This window comes from Callorhinus ursinus, unplaced genomic scaffold (assembly GCF_003265705.2).
Source record: "Callorhinus ursinus isolate GAN/ISIS: 27379988/994484 unplaced genomic scaffold, GSC_fseal_2.0 scaffold17, whole genome shotgun sequence".
Taxonomy (NCBI): Eukaryota; Metazoa; Chordata; class Mammalia; order Carnivora; family Otariidae; genus Callorhinus; species Callorhinus ursinus.
In genome coordinates this window covers 25,380,767-25,398,723 of record NW_027397079.1, presented here as the reverse complement: position 1 = coordinate 25,398,723, position 17,957 = coordinate 25,380,767, and the positions used below count along the sequence as shown (strand labels likewise).

General features: G+C 38.4%; 1 protein-coding gene across 3 annotated transcripts in view; it reads right to left on the bottom strand.

The window, feature by feature from the left end:
* The window catches only part of DLC1 (DLC1 Rho GTPase activating protein), a 417,459-nt gene that overhangs the window by 112,132 nt on the left and 287,370 nt on the right, over positions 1 to 17,957 (bottom strand). The window lies entirely within an intron of this gene.

Sequence of the window (17,957 nt, the reverse complement as noted above, 5' to 3'; positions counted from 1 at the left end):
GAGAGAGAGAGAGAGAGCATGAGGGGGGGGAGGGTCAGAGGGAGAAGCAGACTCCCCGCTGAGCAGGGAGTCCGATGTGGGACTCGATCCCAGGACTCCAGGATCATGACCCGAGCCGAAGGCAGGCCCTTAACCAACTGAGCCACCCAGGCGCCCACATACACATCTTTATCCATTCATCTGTCAGACATTTGGGCTTTTTCCATAGTTTGGCTATTGTGGACATTAGCCATTGTGGGCTGCTATAAACACTGGGGTGCAGATGCCCCTTTGGATCACTATGTTTGTATCTTTTGGGTAAATACCTAGTGGTGCAATTGCTGGGTCATAGGGTAGCTCTATTTTTAACTTTTGAGGAACCTCCATACTGTTTCCCAGAGTGGCTGCACCAGCTTGCATTCCCACTAACAGTGTAAGAATGTTAATATACATAATATGTAGTGTACACAAAAATATTTTACTCGTGTGTATTCGATTTAAAAAGTTTGGAGACTACTGTAAGTTATGACTTCTGAGAAGTTAAATTATCAGTTGATATGCTATTTGGTTCAAGGTGCAAAGTATTTGGTATTTTGCACAATATCTTTTGAGCTGTTTTGTTGTTTTTCTAAAGTACCTAAATGTTTAAAACGAAGTTAGATTTGTACCTCTCAAACAAATAATACATTATATGTTAAGAAAAAAAAAGAAGGGGCACCTGGGTGGCTCAGATGGTTAAGTGTCTGCCTTCGGCTCAGGTCATGATCCCAGGGTCATGGGATCGAGCCCCACATTGGGCTCCTGGCTCAGCGGGGAGCCTGCTTCTCCCTCTGCCTCTCTCCCTGCTCATGCTTTCTCTCTCTGTATCTCTGTGTCTCAAATGAATAAATAAAATCTTTAAAAAAAAAAAGAAAAAAGAAGATAGCAGGAAGGGAAAAATGAAGGGGGGGGAATTGGAGGGGGAGACGAACACCATGAGAGACCATGGACTCTGAGAAACAAACTGAGGGTTCTAGAGGGAAGGGGGTTGGGGGGTGGGTTAGCCTGGTGATGGGTATTAAAGAGGGCACGTACTGCGTGGAGCACTGGGTGTTATACGCAAACAATGAATCATGGAACACTACATCAAAAACTAATGATGTAATGTATGGTGATTAACATAACATAATAAAAAAAACAAAGTTAGATTTTCATAAGGTCATATATACATTTGCATGCAGAATTCAAGAGATTTAATCTCAAAGTATGGGTAGTACGATGAATTTCATAAAACTTATTCATATCTTATCACCTATGAGTTTCTAGGCAGAGAAGGACTGAATTTAGAAACACAGCTAGAGATCTTTGTTATCAAGAGTCCTCCTGGTCCCTCTTCCGGTCAGTCTTCAAAAGAACATTGTGAAGATAAACACAATTTTTAGTACTTATCAATCACTTTTTTTTCAGTAAAAGAATATTAAATCTCACAAAAACGTTTCAGATTCATAGTTTCAGTTTTAAAAAGCTAGTACAATTAGTTTTCCTGTCTTCAGTGCATGATTTTGGGATTAAAATTGCCCAGAGGTACAGTGATGACTCTCTAAATTTAGATTCTTCTTATCTGATATTCTATCAAATTTCTGTTTCCTTGCTACAGTGTTCAGAGTTTCAGATCAACCATGAGTCATGAGTTTGGAATAGAGATTTAGGGACTGAGTTACAAAATTAAAACAGCAATGGACATATGAATATAGACTCACACACATGCACACACACACACACATCCATTTTAGTATGCCTAATAAAAATACAAAGAAGCAAGATAGTTTTATAAGTATTTCCTTAAAAACCTGGAGGAGTTGATGATGGGGGAAGATCATAAAAACCTATCAAAAAAGAAAAACTAATTGTCTAATATTCATTATTCAGAGCTGAAGTTGTGAGAATCCCATTTATATGGTTTGTATTAATTATATTTCATATAATATCTTACTTTGATGTTAAGGAATATAAGCAATGTTAAAGAATATGAAAATAAAAAGAATGTTAAGGGTCACTGAGGACTTCTATTCTTCTAATTATTTTTTCTAAAGCCTGTAAATTCTAAAGAGAAAATACTCCCTTGGGAAAAAAAATGTTTTGGGAGGTAGTGGGGGAGCTGGGAACTACCTGTTTAGGAAGGCTCTGACTTTTTATTCGATATATATTAATGTATGTGTGTATATCTGTGAATAGTCAGTCCTTTCTAGAGATATCTGTAGAATATCTACGAAGAGTACCTAAAGTTTTTTATGAGTGCATGCAGTCTTAATTTCCACAATTGTATATAATTTCCCCCCAAATTATATATAAATTTATATATAAAAATTGTATATCAAAAACTAATGATGTAATGTATGGTGATTAACATAACAATAAAAAATTTAAAGAAAAAAAATTGTATATAATTTCCCCCTAGTCCTTCAGGAGAGTTACTGAATATGCAACTGTAAGTAGAGAACAATAAAGTCATGATGAGATATAGATGTTGGGTAGTTGGCTAAACTAACTCAAGAGCTAGATGACTTCTGCCCAGTAGGCTCTCTGACAACAAAATTAAAGGTTATTTGAGATTATATAATATGCTACTGCTCAGAGAAATACCATAGAAGAAGATAGAAAAAAAATAACAAAATCCTATAAACGTTAAATATGGGGATGGGAAGTCTAAGGCAATGAATTAAAATCAATTATGGGCTTTCAAATGCAAAGATTACAGTTGATACATTTTAGTGTGTTTTGCTGGGTAGAGGGTAGGGAGGAAATGTGTGTGTGTGTGTGTGTGTGTGTGTGTGTGTGTGTGTGTGTTTCTTCCTTTCAAGTTTCTATAGTTAAATGCTACAGGAAGAGTAAGGAAGGAAGAGCAAACTTGTTGCCCATCTGTCATTATTGATTGCTTGCTAATTTCTTGCCTTTATTTTCTTTTTAAAAACAGTTAACAAAACACAGCATATTCCCACATTTCTCTCCTGTTCCTCTGTCCTAAGCAAATGTCCCTCACCCCCATGCTGGCTACTTTTACATATTGTTTTAGTAATACAAAAATATTCATTAAAGGAGCAGATTAAAGGTTACAGCACTGAAATCTGTCAACAGGATTATAATATTTAATGGAGGCAAAACGTTAAAAGAATAAATAAATCAAAATACACTAAGCCTGCTAATAAATTATAAGGGACATAAGGTGAGCAGAAATAACAGGTTTTGATCTAAGATAGAGATCCATATTTCAAAACCATTTCTGCAAATTCATTTGCCATGTTAAAGCAGTTTTGGAAATGCTCTTTCTCTGACTTTTGGAAAGAAGGAAACTGATAACCTTGATATTGCAAGGCAGATGGTCCTCATTTGTTATTTGGTACCAGGTTGTTCAATAGAATCATTTTAAGTTTTCCACCTTTTAGTGGTTTGGTAGTTAAACATGTATTTTGACATCTTTTGAATAAATTGGTTTATGCCTTCATTATTTTCAAAATGATAACTACATAAAGCATTTGTCATTCTTGCTGCTTTTAAATCTTTCTCTAGGCTGAAGATCTGCATATAGGCTTTAAGTAATCTATTTATTCTAGGTCATTTCATCTGTAGGAATATAATAGTACTTTGCAATGAATGGAGTCTTAGCTTTCTCATTCTTACAGACTTATAACTACCAAGCAAAAAATAGTGAAGGGGGAGGGAGGGGGTTCTAGAGGGGAGGGGGGCGGGGGGATGGGTTAGCCTGGTGATGGGTAGTAAAGAGGGCACGTTCTGCGTGGAGCACCGGGTGTTATGCACAAACAAGGAATCATGAAACAGTACATCAAAAACTAATGATATAATGTATGGTGATTAACATAACAATAAAAAATTAAAAAAATCTTAAAAAAAATAAAAAAATAAAAGAACACAACACTAAAAAAAATAGTGAAGGGGATACAAGGTAAGAGAAAGAGAGCAATATCTTCAGGGAACTTTTAAGGTAGATATTGATCTGTTTTCTAAAACTCATTGTGAGCTACTATATTAGTTATCAACAAATACTAGTCATGTTCCCTCTGCCTGTTAGATAATAGAATAATACCGCATCACGATTGGTAGGGAAATGTCAATTTCTTTTTTCTAGTTCCTTGTAACTGAAACTATTAGTTGCAGCATGATAGCTATATAACAGAAATAAAAAGGTAGGCTGGCATTAAAAAGAAAAGAAAGGAAAAGAAAACAAAAGAAACCCCTACACCGAGGAGTCCGTTTTTTTTCGGTATAGCTACATGAAGTCTCCATACATAAAATGATCCTATGTATTGTGTATATCAGCATTCTAGAAGGGAAACCTAATAGACCAGACACATTGTGTGTTGCCAACTAAAGCTGATCAACAGTGAGGTTACGTAAATCATAACCAGGACTTTAACACAGCACAGAAAAGCCATTCCTACAAACCATTGGGACCATGCCTCATACCCAAGAGATAGCCAGTGACTCCGGTTTAAACAAACTGCAGTATAAATATGTAAGCACTTTATGGAGAATTTAAATTAATATTACAAAGACCTCCATCTCTGCTGAATAACAGAATAAATGGCATTCTTTTTATTTTGTTCATATAAGATGACCAGCCATGCTGACCTCCCAAGCTTCCAGAGTTGCCTCTATCCCTGTCTGTATCCTGATGCTCCCCTAGACCTGCCGTGGTTCTTATGTCTCTGGTGCCTGCCACAGGTTGATATGAATGACTGATTTAATGAATGAATGAATGAATGAATCCATGTTTGCTGTCTTCCTACGACCATATTTTCTGCTTGTATTGGTTTATGAGTATTTGGTTTTGGTATTGCTTTTGGCGCTCATTTTACAAAAGAAGACTGCTTTAAGGAAATGTTCATTATAATGTGATGTTTTAATGTCAAAAAATACTATCAGAGAAAGAGGAAACGGATGAAAAGTGATTGCCTGGTTTTAATGATGGACAGCACTTATGGTATTATTGACGGCGCTTATGTTTTCTCAAGTAGCTTTCTCAGAATAGTTTCAAGAACTTCAAACATGCCTTTCATCCTTGTGTTATCTCTGTGATACGTGAAATATTTTCAATATCACCATATAACAGCTTGGGAGGCAGGCAGGTCTGAAAGACAGAAGTCCAGAAATGTTTTCCATTTGACCAAATGTTTTTTTTTTTTCTAGTTCTGGACTTGGCTCATTTTCATTTGACCTGATCAACATTTGCTTTATTCTAGGGCACCGTTTTGATTTTTATTTGTGTAGCTTTCTATTTGCTATAGTAGAGATTTTTAAAAATGGCTTCTACTTTCTTTTTAAATCTTTGAGTTTCAAGAAGAGGTGTTTGATGGAGTAGGAGTTTAACAGCTACAATTTATTTGTAATTTCACAGTTACAAATAACATTTTTTTACATTAATTGTATTAATTTATTGCCCTTCTCTTTAGTCACACTCAGAGACAAGGTGAAAGACTTTTAATAACAACTCTGCACAGGACATCCTGGTGGCTCAGTCAGTTAAGTGTCTGCCTTCGGCTTGGGTTATGATCCAGGGTCCCGGGGTCCAGCCCCATGTCCAGCTCCCTGCTCAGCAGGGAGCCTGCTTCTCCCTCTCCCTGACCCCTGCTCATGCTCTGTCTCTTTCTCTCAAATAAATAAATAAAATCTTAAAAAAAAAAACCCAACTCTGCATGATAGCATCAACATTACAAATGGCCTAATAATGAACTTAAAAATACAATTTTCCTCAGGAATGATTATTGGCTACAGGTAGGCTCCGGAATGCAAAGTGACCACACCTACGTACACCCATGCCCACTGCACACAGGCTCACAGTTGTGCACTGCACTCCTTCCAGGACACTATTCCAATCTCGGATACACTTTATAATCTTGAAATATGTACACCTAACAACACATACTTCTATATTTCTTTTTTTTTAAGATTTTATTTATTTGAGAGAGAGAGAAAGAGCAAGCAAGCACGAGTGGGAGGAAGGGCAGAGGAAGAGAGAGAAGCGGGCTCTCTGCTCAGCCCCGATGTGGGGCTCGATGCCAGGACCCTGGGATCATGACCTGAGTCAAGGCAGACGCTTAACCAACTGAGCCACCCGGGCGCCCCTATACTTCTATATTTCTATATAAAGATTGAAAAGGGACGTCTCACTGAATTTATCAGGACTCCAGATTTTCAGAAAACATAAATTTCAACTTGGGAAGATGTTGGAAAATCATTGGTTTTGAACCCAAGAATGTCCTATTTTCAAGGGCACAGCATTAAAGAAGAAACCTAGTAAAGTTGGCTTTTCCCGAGAATCAATTCTGAAACTGGAGGGACTTCCATTTCTGGTGAAGAGAAACCCCGTGGCAGATTCCTTCCTCTCCTGAACTCCTCAGTGATGAAATCTCACCTTTTAGGAGCCTTACTATGTCTGTAGTAAGGCCCCAACTGTGCAGTAAAATCTCAGACCAATGTTTAATGAGAATTTGATAATTTAATGCATCTCAGAATAAATACCTTTTTGTTTGCTTGCTTTCCTTTGTAAGAAGATATATTTTGAGTAAAATATCCTTGGGCTTCCCTCCTACCAAACGAAGACTTCAAGTATCATAAGGAACACCTTGCAAGCTGATGTGAAAAGAGAAGAAATGATACCCAGGACAAGGGAAATGGCTAACGAGGATGGAAAATGTGCCAGTGAGGGACCTCTTAACTCGGGAGGGCACACGTAAACGACCTGTTCAGTGTTCTTCCGTTGTTATAATAGTTTCTCAGGAAAGCTATTTTTTTTAATTTATTTTTTTACATTTTCAGAACTACATTGGCAAGCTTTGAGGATAGCTGTCCTCTTTGTTTTGTTTGGTGGCCTTGCAGCCCTACAGTGGGAAACAAGGCCAGTGGTGTGTGGTGATTTGTTGGTGTTTCGGGCTTCTCTTATCATCGGCGGAACTGGCGTACTGTCAAGTCTTACTGAAGAGCCCTTAATTCTGTAGCAGTCGAGTTGACTGAAGCGCAACAATCCTGCCAGATGCACACCCTCCCCTGCGATGTTTTCTTCTTCGGGAACATGGAAAGGCCACTCTTGGGGTAAGGTGTAGGGAGACAAACCAATTACCACTTCCGGGGGTCGGGGTGGGGGTGGGATTTGATCCCTTTGCGCTCTTATCTTCCTCCACTTCCAACTTTACTGATTTACCTCTGCTGGGTTCCAGAGGAGGTAAAAAGGAGAGAAGAAAACACTTGATTTGAGTGCTTGTGGCCATGAATGAGTGACAATAGATGGGTCTCAGTGAGACAGCTTTGATAACAGTCTTAGTTCATGACTGGGGGTCAGATACTGTCATACCCAGCACCCCGGAGGCACACAGCACTCGATCAATCATACAACCGTCTAGGAAGAGTGCACAAACAACGTATGCTTCTTGTTCATTCGGACATTCTCTCACTCATTCGACAAATAATTTATTGAGTGCTATCATGTGCCGGGCACTGTTCTAAGCACTAGCATTAAGGCTGTGAACAAAACAACCCCAAATCCCTGCCCTTTGGAAGCTTACATGCTAATGGAGCCCACATTCTCTACATTCTTGTGACAGTAAAACTGCTGGCCATTTCCCAAATGTCTTATAAAATAAATTATTTTAAATTAAAAAATAATTAATATTGGAAATTTTCTGCTTTGGTGCCAGGCTGGGACAATTTGAATTGAAGTAATAAATGTGGGAAAATTAAACCTCAAAGAACTATGAAAATGCATTCCTTTATAGAAAGGCTTCAAGAAATATTACCATGGTAGTGCTGTTGAAGGTGAGACAAAGCTCAAGGAAAATTCAGAATCCACATTTTCGGAGAGGTCCATGTAGGTGATAAAATACTAAACACTCAGTCTTAGAAACCACATGTAGTTTTCACTCAACACTTAGGACTAGTGCATAAGGTCATGGAGGGACCTGCCTCGTTTTCTGTCCACTTCTACAAGAGCCATGACTTATCCCTCAACGTACCCCTGGAAGAGCTGCTCAAGTCACTTTACTGCCACCAGGTTGCGGATGTGGGTCCACAGGGGAGGCAGCTGCCTGGAACATGGTGGCACAGTGCCTTCCACCAGCTGCCTTCCCTATGGCACTTGTCATCCATCCACGCTGTTTCCCTGGAAAGGTGTCCTAGATGATTTTCCTCACTATACTCCCTCCCTGCTCCCATCTTCCCTGCACACTGTATCCAAGTGAACCTTCCACGATGTCACTCCCCTCTAATGGCTTTCCCGCTCCAGATGGTCCCAGAGACCCAACCCCCTCTCCTTGCTGGGCTTTCAAAGTCCTCACACTCTGGGACCAACTCAATCTGGTAACAACCACAATGGTAAAGTTAACAACAATACTTTGTATTTTCAGTTACACAATTGTTTGTACACAGAGGATCTCTTTTGATTAAAATTATCTCCATCAACAGAGGGTTACACTGAATTTCAGAAAGGTCAGGTGATCTGCTCAGAGCCGCTCAGCTGCCAAGTAGAATAAAAAGTGTTAGAGACCAAATCTGAATTCGAAACCATTCTCTAGTTGCTGCTGCTTCTTTTATGACACACTCTTTGCTCAAATCCATTTCTAGTTCCTACCACTGGCTGCACTCCTCCTGACCGGTAATGCTATCTTGATCACTTTGCCCCATCCCTGTACCCACTGGGACCTGCCCGCATTCCAAGGCCCACTGAAGGGTCGCTTCCTTCCCGCAGTCTTCCTGAGAGCTCCTGCAACACTGGCCTCTTCTTTCTCTGAAATATTTACCCTAGGAAAGTGCAATCCAGGGCTTCTGAACCTCAGAAGTACTGGCCCATTGAAATAAAGAATTCTTCGCTGGGCAGGAGCCATCCTTGTATGGTGAAGGAAATTTATCAGCATTTCTGGCCTCTACCCACTAGATGCTAATAGTACCTTCCAGTTGTAACAACCAAAAATGTTTTCAGACCTTGCCAAATGCCCCCGGGGGCCCAAACCACCCCTGGTTGAGAACTGGTCTAGCCTGTAGCTGTTCTCTAGTTGAAGAATGCCGGTCAGGTATGTCTCCCCATGAGATCTGAGGTGTGGGCAGGATGTTTGTATTTTGTTCGTATTCCTTGAAGATGTTCTGCATTCACTATGTGTTATAGACCCTTCTCTTACCTTCCAGTTTCAAACTGGAGCCACCAATCATATCTTCATATTTCTGGTTGGCTTTGAGTTATACAGTGTAGTCATTAAAAACCTAGGTTACAGAATTTTAAGAAACAGCTATAAATATCACCTCTATCACTTACTAGTGTCTCTGTGAGACACTTGCTTGATTTTCTGTTTATCTATGTCAGTATTTTCCAATGGAAATATAATATATGTCACATTAACAGAGTAAGAAGGAACAGTGAAATTAGATTTATGATATTTTATTCAAGCCAACGTACCAAAAATTTATCATTTGAAAATGTAATTAATATAAAAATGACTAATGAGATGTTTGACATTCTTCTTTCTGTATTAAGCCTTTGAAATCCAGGGTGTATTTTGATCTTTTAGCAAATCTCAATCAGAATTAGGTACATTTCGAGTGCTCGATAACCACATGTGTCTGGTGGTATCCGATGTGCTAATTTCCCCCACTAGTCTATGAACATCTTGAGGGCAGAGACTGTCCTACTACTTTATATTTTAAAAAGATTATAAATTATCTTTTAAATAAATTACCCTGATTTTCCTGGGTCAAAATCTTGAGTTCTCTCTGAGTTTTTTTTCCTACTTTGGAAACCATTTTAGCCCTTATATAAAACATAGGAAACATTAAAGAAATCAATCTCCTCCCTTGAATGGGTTTCTTATAGAGAGAGGACAGACATGTATGAGTAACTGAAAAAAAGCAATATACAATTATTAAGTAAAACACTTCCGGCTTTCAAAACTGAATGGTTCAGGGAAAGAATAGTTTCTTCAACAGATGATGCCGGGACAACTAGATATCCACATGCAAAAGAATGATGTTGGACCCTTACCTCATGCAATATACAAAAATTAACTCAAATGTATCAAAGATCTGCATTTGAGAGTTAAAACTATAAAACTCTTAAAAAGAAAACAGAGTTATAAATGTCCATGATCTTGGATTTGGCAATGGATGCTTAGGTATGAGACCAAAAGTACAAGCAACAACAACAAAAAAAGCTCTAGGCAAACTGGACTTAAACTTAAGACTTTTGTGCCCTATTAAGAGAGCAAAAAGACAACCCATAAAATGGGAGAAAATATTTGCAAATCAATAGCCATTTTCTCCAAAGAAGGTCAGCAAATGGCAACAAGTACATGAAAGATGCTCCAGGTCATTAGCCATCAGGAAAATGCAAAACAAAACCACAATGAGACACCACTTCACACCCACTAGGTTGGTTGTAATTAAAAAAAAAAAAAAAAGGAAAATAACAAATGTTGGCGAAGATGTAGAGAAATTGGAACCCCATACATTGATGGTAGAAATGTAAAATGGTGCAGCCTCTGTAAAAAACAGTTTCGCAGTTCCTTATTAAGTTAAAAATACAATCATATGACCTAGCAAAGCTACTCCTAGGTATATATCCAAAAGCACTGAAAATGGGTATTTAAACAGAAACTTGTATGAGGATGTTCATAGCAGCCGAAAAATAGCTAAATTGCTAAATATATTTCATGAGAGCTGAAAATTATAAACAATCCAAATGTCTGCTGACAGATGGATGAATAAAATGTAGTATAATTACACAATGAAACATTATTCAGTCATAAAAAGGGAATGAAGTACTGATACATGCTACAACATGGATGAACCTTGGAACCGTTATGCTAAATGAAAGAAACCAGACACAGAAGCCCACACATGTTATGTAATTCCACTTATATGAAATATCCAGAATAGGCAAATCCATAGAGACAAAATGATTAGTGGTTTCTAGGTGCTAGGGAGCTACATAAATGGGGAGTGACTGCTTAATGGGAATGCTGGTTTCCTTTTGGGGTCATCAGAATGTTTTGGAACTACATAATGATGATGGTGGACAACACCGTGAATGTACTAAATGCTCCTGGATTATACATTTTAAAAAATGATTAAAATGGTGAATTTTATGTTTTGCATATATTTTACCACAATACACCCAACTGAATGACTGATAATGGTTTCAGGGGTGATGGTTTATCAAAAAGGGCCTTTTTGAACAAGGTAAGCTTCTGAGCACGAAGAAGATGTAAAATTCGAATTTCTGTCAAAGAAGGATAAGATAAAGAAGGACTCAGATAGACAGAAGCTGAGCAGAATGGCTTGTGGGACAGTGGGGTTCATTTAGAAATGCTCTTTACATTTAAAGGAAAGTGTCCTTACATTCTATTATCTATTACATTCTATAATTTTGATCCAAGCAGGAATTGCTTTAAAGCACAAAGTATATTTTCATAAGGGACCAAATGTTCCCTAATTGTTAAATATAACTATCAATAAGTAAACACAGAAAACAGGATGACATATTCTTTGGATCTTGTAATCAGATATTATGTTCTTACTGCTCTGAAGAAAAGAGGCAATTATTCCTCGGGATCACTCACAGTTCATCACTTTTTACATTTGTTTTACAACACGGTGTCGCCGTGGAGGAGAGAGGTGGGGACACACACAGCGTATTTATTTTTTCTATATCCAGAGTGAATCCATACATTATTGTTTTAGGAACTAAATACAGGCAATTTGTTGTCAATTTATTATTGCATTAATTAAAGTACAACCTGAAATATACAGAGTTCGAAATGGGGATTGCGAGCCGTTCCCATGGAGATCGATAGCCTTGGGAGGTATGATTGTGGGCCCTGCCGGGGAAGCTCAGTGAGAGCCACACAGGCACAGCGGAGAACTAAGACCGGCTGCTGGCTGAGTGATGAAAGGAGCTGCACAGAAGGTGTTAGGTGATGAGCATTTTAAACTGAACGGCATAGACTTGGGCCACAGGAGGCCTGGAGGTTACTCCCATCCAGAAGGTGAAGGGACTATCTTTTGAAGCTTCACTCCTTTGCCACTTTAAACTCATTGGGTTTTCTCATCCCTAAACTAAGGTCATCACCTTTCACAACTTTTCCCTACAAATTAAACAAAGGCTGTCCACCTGGGCAGCTCCAAGAGGGATGTTAGACGCCATTGACCCAGCTGATTGCCGCTGGCGACACACCCAAACAGAGACATCTAGATTGGAAAGAGGACCCACAAACCAGCTGTCCACCAGAAAGCTCACTCCGGACCCATTCTACTCCCTGGGAGAAACTGTTCCGTTTCTTAATGTCAAGGAAAGCACTGCCAAATAGAAGTTAAACTCAAATTGTTCTTCTAAGAGACATCCAAGAATCTGATATCTAAGAAGGCCTTTTTATTATTTTTATCAATTAATATCTCCTGGCAACCTCTGGCATTCATAGTACTGTATAACAGAATATATCAGAGAGAATTGTATTACAGTTAAAAAAAACACTTAAGGCCACCCTCAAAAATATTTTTATTAGATCTCTTAATCACCCATTCTTGCTATCAAAAGTAAGAAAAAGGCTAAAGGAAGGGCCACGTCTTAAATCCCTATAGTTTACTGAGGAAAGTTAAACCTAAAAAGGTGGTTGGTATAAATGATCCTCTATTAGATTTTGAGCTCTTAGGCTAAGCGTTTTGAGAAAGGAAAATAACATTCCACATCAGCATGTTGTTGACTATACTGATATTTTATGTAAGTTAGACACATCTTTGAAAAGGAATATGATATTAACATTTTTTCTTTTGCTTTTCCCCCTCAGACCTTGCCATTTAGATTGCTCCATCATCAGAAGTGCCCCAATTTTACCTGCTAAAATTGCAAAACTGTTTCTGAAACCTGAGTACCACCTGGTGATTCCAGAACTCTTGCTTCTCACTATAGTTTCCCTCCAGATTCTGCTGCTTATTTTCCTGTGATACTGCTACTCCATGCCATTCTGCTTTCTAGGTACTGCACTTTCTTTCTCTGTTAGGAGAGGAGCTCAGGATTTAGAATCAAACAGACCTGGGTGAAATCCTATATCTATCAGTTACTGGTGGTGTGACCTTGTGCAATCTTCTTAAATATTTGACCCTCAACTTCTTCATTTGCAGAATGGGGAGAGTAACACTAATAGGTTTGTTAAAAGATAATGTGAAAGACTACCACATATTACAGAGCAGTGCACAGAGTAGAAACTCACTAAAATTTATTCTTCGGACCCATCAGACTGGAACTGTCCCTGTCCTGCTAAGTCATTCAATTGGTGCCTGATATTTTATGCAGCATCTCTGCACATAAGCCAGCTATGTTTTTTTTTTTTTTTAAGAACGGTAAATGCTTAAACACAATAATCTTATTTACCTTTGTGAAACCTTGTTTTTGTTATGCCTATTTTTGATTATTCCTTTGCTATTTTTCTATAATGTAACAAAGATTAAAAATGCTAGAAGAAAAAATTGACCACCAATGATATTCATTAAATATGGTAAAAAGAGAACATATAAAACTAACTTTAGTTTAATGTAATGTTCCAAACCAAACTATCAACATTAATTGGTATAGAAACATTTCTTTGTACACCGTTTTTGCACAGGAAACTTTAAAAAAGAATTACTTAGTTGGCTAACACCATTGGAATGTCCATTTCCAATAAACAACGAGCACTCCATTTTATTGGTCTGCTAGGAATACATATATATGAAAGTAGAGTATTATAATTTGAAAATTTTATTTTAGCCTTAAAGTCTTTAAAACTGGCTTCAACTGTTCGTATTTTTATATTGCTTTTAATTTTTTAGTGGTTAGTACATTTCAGTAAAAGGTGGAGAGTTTTAAATTACACAGTAAAACAGAAACAAATCAAAAGATTTCCTAAAAATGTGAAGAATGTCTGAAACCAACTCTAATAAAAAGCAAAATGTACTGAAAGTATGTGTAAGAAGCTGTTTCTTTTTTGCATTTATTTTACCCTGAATTGTCACGATCAGATTATGTAATTTTTGGAGTGACTCTACGTTCTGAGGGTGTATAAAATAACTGGCACACACAAACAACTTTTTTTTTTAAATAAAAACATTTGGGATCTTTTGATTAGAAGGTATTTAGTATTTTACATAAACTCTTTCCATCTAATACCTCACAATTTTAAAGTGTGGTGGTCATTAGAGCCCGAGGTTTTTTACTGGGCATATGTCACATGTCACGTTTGTCCTTCACCACCTTCTGGAAGACAGAGATGTCTATATGGCCTGCACTGGCAAATAGGGCATTTCTAAGGAGAGGTCTTTAAGAGCTAACCGTGGAAAAATTATAGGAAAATATGCTGCATACTCGAATGTGCATGACAGGGTGAATGGAATGTAGAATATAAGAAATGTGAGGAAGCTGGTAAAGTAGTGGTCAAGATTCTGGAGACATTCAGTGCCAAGCAGAAGCATTTGAACTTTATTTTAAAAACAGTGGAGGAAGGTCTGTGAGCAGAAAAATGAAGTGACTAGAGCTGGGGTATGGTAGAGGCTGGAAAGATTTGAGGTTCATGCTAGAAAAAGCCTAAGCACAAAAAGTAATCGTGATGGACCATTAAGGGACATTCTGGTGGCAGAAAGAGAAAAGAAAAGAGAAGTAGGCTCACATCAGACACTGAAGCTTCCAGCACTTTGATCTTGGACTTTTGAGCTTCCAGCACCAGGAGAAATAAATGTTTGTTGTTTAAGCCAAACAAAACAAAACAAGAAGTTACTTAGAGCCAGGTGAATACAAGAAATACTCATTTACTCTTCCGAGGAGGCTGAAATTCTTTGGGGGAAATTAAATTTGTTTGCTCTATAAAGCAACCATGTAGCTTTTATAAAAATAGTGAACCTTCTATAAAAACAATGAATATCTTGGTTTTTTGAGACATGTACATGAAACCAGTCTGTTTTCTGGAGGATCTCATTGTCCACAAGCAGATTTCAGTCCTGTTGGTCAAACAGCTTATCCATGAAATAACTGGCCACTAAATCTCATTAATCTTTTGTTTCTCTGCTGCTGTTGGGGGTATGTAAAATTCTTTGCAAAGTGAGAACAAATGGCGCAGACTCATCTGTTTATGAAGGACGACTAAGTAGTATTTGAGAGCTACAAATGCCAGTGACATTAATTTCAGAAAAATATCCATCATTGTTTATGGGGAAGGGCAGGCTCAGACGGGTTTTGACATGTGTAGCCCTGTCTGGCAAAACTTGGACATGGGGCGAGGAGCCTGAAGTGGTAGTCAAAGGTGAATTCTATTCTGGGAAGGTTCTGATTTGTTTTTCCTGCACTGCCCACTTCCTTACTCACGGAGCTGCTTCCTCCTAAACAGTATTTCCTCACTCCCCCAATAATAGCACAGGAGAGGGTGTACAGTAAAGGTGAGATAGAGCAGTATCCATAGGAGTGAGTGCTTATACGTTTTCTCTCCTCCTGCTACTTCTATGAGAGCTACTCCTCCCAGGGTGAATGGCCAAGTTACTCAGCCCATCATCGTATTATACATTAAGTAAGGTAACCACCAAGGACAAAACCAAAAGGAATTTTGCAGGTAATTACAGAAGATGGGCTCTTGGATTAGGGGCTCTGTCATTCTTTTCTTCTCTAGGTTTTCAATGAGTTTTCCTATGAAAGGCCAATCTGAAGAATTCTTGGGAGAGCCCCAGCCACTTAATCTCAAGGAATTAAAGTCTGTTGCCTAGGTTGCATAGGGCAGAAGTGACTGTTTCTTTTATACCTCTCTGTGACTTTAAATAGAAAGCTGATATTCCTATGTGAAGTTGGGAGTTCTGCCTTTAAGAAAATCATACCTCTTTTGCAAAGTGGCTCTTAACTAAGAGCAAGTTTCCCCTGGATTGCTGAAGTAGCCCTAAGACACTTTCAAAGGCTTCCTTCCCCAGGCACTCCAACCAATGTCATCATCACATTTACATTTGAAGATTTCCCAGACATGGTAAGTCAAGAGATTTGTCCAGCAGAGTTCAGGAAGGAATGTGAACAATCTGGCTGTCACCTACAAGGAGAGGGCAAACATTTCATTCACTCCCTTCCCCCTGCACAGGTATTTCTGACCTCACCACTGGTTGAAAGGGAGCTAAAAACTCTAAATTGAGTGTATAGCACATAGAAGGTGAGATTTCCAAGTCTAAGGGTCCATTTTTGGCAAAAAACACCCCCCCCCAAAATGGAGACTTTTTTTTCCCCACCGTTGTAAAATCGTCATTTTTCCAAAAATATATTAATCAATTTGAATGTGACACTCTTGGTTAGTATTAATTTCAATTTATATTTTTAGTTTCCTCTAGGAAATTAAAGGTATTTTCACTTATGCTTTCATATAATGGTAGAGAGAGAAATTAGTGCTTCTTACATGACAGTGAGCAGCACATACATTTATATAGCACTTTATAATCCAAAGAGATCTGCCCTACTGTTTTATTTAATATTCATAAATGCCAATAGACTAACTAAAATTGACTCAGAGAGCAGTTACCCTTTCCCACAGTGGACTGCACAATCTGCTTGCATGGTCAGGCTCAGAACTTAAATTCTGGAAGTGTGAACTTTGCTTCCCAAGCCACCAGTCTGTCCTTTGGGGAAGATGCTAATGGCATCTCTTGAAAGTCACGAAAATATGGCAATCATAGGTTCTAGATTTTCCAGGATGGTCTATATATACAATATTCTCTATTGTCAGGCCATGGGACCTGTCTCATTTCAGAGGATATTTTTCTCTGTGTGGATGGAAACTTTGATTTTCTGCCACTAATATAACGTTGAGTTCCTCTTGACTCTGGAACCTTGGCAACTCTGGAAAATGCTTGGGCATTGATCTGAAGAAAGATCCTGGTCTACTTTAGTAGATTGTTCTAGGTATAGACTTGATTGCTTCTGAACCTCCTTCAAGTGGTTTGAATCAGTCTTGGGTATAGACCAAGCTGGAACTCCATGGACTAATACTGTGAGGTGGTAACCTCCATTACAACTGTGGCAGAAAACTGGGCTCAAATGAAAAATAGTTCATAAGTACTCTGTGTAGTCTATGCGGGATAGGGAATGGGACTGCCTACTGAGCTTAATCTGTATCACCTGCTTGCTTTAGTGATAATATTAACAAAAACAACTCATCCTACTTTTACATACAGCCTCACATGGTGACCAGCAGCAAGACCTGCAACACCATGTCATTATTGCTACCTCCTACTCGGATACCAGGAGATCATATCTTTTCTTAAGCCCCTCCCCTCTTGTATTTAGGCCCCAACCCCTATCATCTGGGAGATCACGCAGCAGAAACCTACAGGCCACACAGGCCAGGAATAGGAATCTTAGTGGATTTCCTAGATGAAGAAGATAAAACTGGGAGAAGCTTGTGGATTGCCTAAGGTCACACAGCAAGTTAACTGCAGAGTAGTGTGTACTATTCTCAGGAGTATGTGCATCACTGCTGGATGAAAACTCAAGATATATCCTCTATGGTTGTACTGAGTTCCCAACATCAGTGTGCACGGTCAGGGGAAAAGACCTATGTGTTGCAAGACAGGATAAAAGATCTATGTGTTGGCAAGACAGGATAAAAGTTCAAGTTTTTTGGATGTTTCATATCATGTGATTATAACCATGGCTAATTTATCACAACATAGACAGTTGTTTTACTTCTCATCTCATATTCAGATAGCACATACAAATGTGCATAAATAGTCAAAAAATCATTTGTACAACTGGTTTGATGGCTTTTGTATTTTGTTTATGATCTTTGGCCTGAATATTTTCACATTTATGTAGCTGATGTTTAGGCTGGACTTAGTCTTAAGTGTGACAAAATACTTTACTAAATGTCTCCACCCCTTTTCCCTTCCCTCTGTTTTTTTTTTAATTAGTAAATGGGATAACTGCAATATTTTACACAGTTGATTACAACAAT